Here is a 4,031-nt window from a genome sequence, read left to right as displayed (position 1 = left end):
CCTTAGCCCTAAAACCCTAACCCAAAACCCTAAAACCCTACCCCCCAAACCCTAAAGCCCTGAAACCTTAACCCTAACCCTAAACCTAAAACCCTAAAAGCCTGAAACCCTAATGCTCCACCCCCTGCCGGCCAGCACAGGCACTGCAGTGCTCGGATCTCGCGGGGCAGGATGGGTGGTCCGCTCTCTGCTTGCTCTCCTGAGCACTGCAGTCCTCCGTGCTCAGGAGAGACAGGTTGGGCGGCCTTGGTGACTTTCCTTCCCCTGACAGCTGGGTGATCCCTCTGCTGTGCAAATGTCACCAATTCAGGCAGCCTAAGGAAATACCCCAGGAGGGGAAACACTTCCCCAAGGTGACTTTCTAGTAAGGAAACCACACCATCAAGTCCAATTGCTCTTCCCCAACCTGTAAGCAAGCCCCACATGACAGGTTCTTAGGCAGCGTCTGCCCTGTTTCTCAGACCTCCCCCAACCAGCCCAATATCCACTGCAGCAATAAGCCCAAACAGTCCCACCCTCCTGTGTGATCCTCTGGTCACTGACAGCTTTTCTTAGAAATGACTAACCCCTATTTTTTGAAATATATACATATCTTCTTTATTGCTCTAAAGGACATGAAACAGCTGATAAGGGGGGAGGTGTGAGCTGCAATATAATGGCATTAAGGCAAAGTTAACAGGTAGGAAACAGAGCCCATCTTCTCAATCTTCAGGCAGGGAAGGGGCTTTGGGGGCCCATGATATCCATTCTTCAACAAACGCTCCAGGGGACTGGTCACCTTTTAGAAGCCAAAATAGGCAATTAGGAAGAGATGAAGTAGCTCCCCCCTTTCTTTACTAAGCACAAGCTCTAGGTTACCCAAAACCTATGCCCCCAGCACAGCACAAAGAAAAGGCACTAGCTCTCATTAGGACTTTTATTGAGAGGAATCTATTGATTCTCAAAGAGCAGAATCAATATTATTTTGGGGGAATGAAATTGGGTGCCTCTCAGGAAATTCATGGGAAGCATTTTCTTAATTGTAGGGACACAGTGTTTTCAGCAGTGGCGGGGCGGCCGGCTGGAGGCACCTAGCATAGTTGACTCCTGCAGGTGCATCTTGGATGGGGCACAGGCACCCAGTAGAGCATGAATGAGGAATGCCTTTTCCAGAGAATTTTCTACCCCCTTGGGGTTTATTCTGGATTTAGAAGGCCACTGCCAAAAGCAAATCACTTTCTGAAACAATGTTTAGAAGGAGGCTGTCTCTTCAGTGACAGGGTTGGACAAGATTTGCTCCCAAGCATCTCCTCTAATGTCTTGTCTATGCTGCTGTGAGCAAGGGCAGAAAAGTCTGTCTGCCATCCTCAATGGCCTGGATGTCTCTTTAAGCCCATGGTTGGTATCAGAGAGTGACTGTCTCAGGGCTCCCTGTCCTCCTTTGCCCACAGGTGAGGTGTCAGGGATGGGATGAACCAGACTACGAACTGAATTTACTGTTCTGACCAAAAGGAAAAGCATTAGAGCTTCTTCTAGGGGGCTTGGAGATCCTGTCTTTGGAATCCACCCCAGAGATAAGGTTGGTTGAAGAGACAAGGTTGGAAATGAAAAAAAAAAAACTGGCATGAGGCCTTTCAATTTAAAGATTTGTATGGATTCAGGGGTCTTGGGGGGAAGATCCCACATCATCCTCAGATGAATGCTTTTAATATGGGCTTCCAACATCTCTTGTTTGCTGGAGCCAAGACAGAAAATCTCCTGGGAAGTACTCAGGCAGTGGTCCCAACACAATTGTGCCAATTTTTTTTTTTTTTTTTTTTTTTTGCCTGTGGGATTTCTCAGGGAGAGGCACTGTGAGCTTGATAGAATGCCAGGAATTATGCAGAGTCTCAGAAATCTGGCTCTCACTGATTTCCTCAGGCTTCTTGCTCAATTGTACTGTCAGGGCATGTTCCAGTTGTTTGGGGCCTGGGCTCACACTTGAGGCCCTTGAATCATCCCTGACAGACTCACCATGTGACTTTCTTGGTCTTTCACAGAGTTAGACCCCAGACGCTTATCTGAAGACCTCTCTGGGTCACTTGGCAGATAGATGATCTTTTGGGCCCAGACAGGTCTTCAGATAAGCGTCTGGGGTCTAACTCTGTGAAAGACCAAGAAAGTCACATGGTGAGTCTGTCAGGGATGATTCAAGGGCCTCAAAGATGATCTTTTGGGCCATTCTCTAGGCTAAGTCCCTGATCCTTCCTCACATCCTCCTTGAGTGGAAGCATTTCTGAGCACCTCCCTTGGAAGCTTCTGGATTGGTTCAATCAAAAATTCTCTAGCTCTTTGCTGCTCTGACCTTTAAACAAAGAAATCCATGAGAGTCTACAATGGCACTTGGACCCGGATGTCTCAGGAATTTCTGAGGATTTAGCAGAGACAGAGATCCATGGGTCCAGTGGGGCAGGCCCCACCGGTGTTGGATGAGCCTCTTTTGAGGGTGGTGCCCTAATTTCTTCTGAAGCTCACTGCTGAGAGAAAAACCTCCAGGAAGGATGGAGATCGGAAGTACACTTTGGAGGACTGGCTGAGCCATGTAAGGTTGGGAACTGGATGACAAAATCTTCCCAAGATTTTCTAATCACAGAGGATAAACCCCACACCGTTTCCTGTTCTGTGACACATCCCATTCCAGGTGGTGAATTTCTGATGGCATAAGACCCTGTGCCTCATTCTGGGTTTACAAAAACACATTCCACAGATCCTAATCTGGGATAGAGGGCCAGGTGATAGGATTGGGAGTAGGGACTGAAATTGGGCCTTAGACCACACCTGAGTGAGGGTTAGGCACTAAGACTGGGGCAAGGACAAAAGTTGGGAATGGTTAAGTACTGGGGATTCTTCAGTTATGAAGGCATTTGAGATTCTACTGAAGAACACAAATGTTGAGGAACAGCCACCTGGGACAAGGACAACAGAGTGCAGGGACTTGCTGTACACCAATAGGAGATGCCAGAAAAGCTGGATATATTTTTGCTCTAAATCGTCCTCAAAGGTCTCAGAATATAGAGGCTGCTGACGCACATGTTGCTCCTCTGGTTTGCCTTCCCTGGTCCAAAACAGAAGGGACACTGCTGAGTCATGCTTATTGGCAACTGATACATTTATTTTCCCTGAAGAATTTAGTTGCTAGTCTGGCCAAAGTTGCTTTGGAAAAGAGCCTGTTTTCTTTTCCTTTTCCTTCCACATCAGGAAATCACCCCTTTTTAACTTGCCTAAGAGTGCCAAAACATCAGAGCTGGGCAGGGAGAGGAAAACAGATACTACAAGGTTGGCTGCATGGTCTCCTGCAAATGAGGCCTCAGAAGAGTCGGGGACAAGAAGCTCTTGCTTGGAATCACATTGTGCCAACTTGGAAAGGAACAAGTCCTGGGCATGAGGCTGCCACCAGGAGAATTCTAAACCTGTTGGGCTTGGAGGGTCAATGCCTCTGATTGTTGGGACTTAAGTGGCCAATTCATCAGCACTATCTGGAGAGGACATCTCCAGAACAAGCTTCAAAAAGTCGAAATAGATTTAGATTGAATCACAGCTGAAGTGCCATCTGGCAGTGGTGGAGCAGACAGGGTTGGCAGTGCATGATGACAAGCATGGGCATCAGTGGCATCCATGGCCTGAGATAAATTTGGTAAGGGGTTGATGCCTTGGGAAAGACTGGAGTCAAATACCATGGTGGCGCTCAGAAAGAACATGGCCTCTGGTTGGAGAACAGGATCTGCTCCCTGAGTGTAATGTGGTGGGAGAGGGGGAAATAGTTATAAAGATTTACTTCAATATCACTGTTCAACATGTTCCTGCCTTATAAGGTGTTCCCAATTCATTGCTGCACATGATTTCTTTTACTTTTCCATAAACTAACTTGGGGATAAAAGGTGACAACAAAGGTTTCTCCTGTGTCAATTTTGTGATATGCAAGGCCTGGTAATTTCTCTCAGAAAGTTCATACCAGAAATAAGCTACAGTGGGCTCTTTGTGGTGTAATGCAAACAGATCACACATATGATTGC

This window comes from Lemur catta, chromosome 3 (genome assembly GCF_020740605.2).
Source record: "Lemur catta isolate mLemCat1 chromosome 3, mLemCat1.pri, whole genome shotgun sequence".
NCBI classification, from domain to species: Eukaryota; Metazoa; Chordata; class Mammalia; order Primates; family Lemuridae; genus Lemur; species Lemur catta.
The sequence above is the reverse complement of the archived record's forward strand: the minus strand, read 5'-3'. Positions refer to the sequence as shown.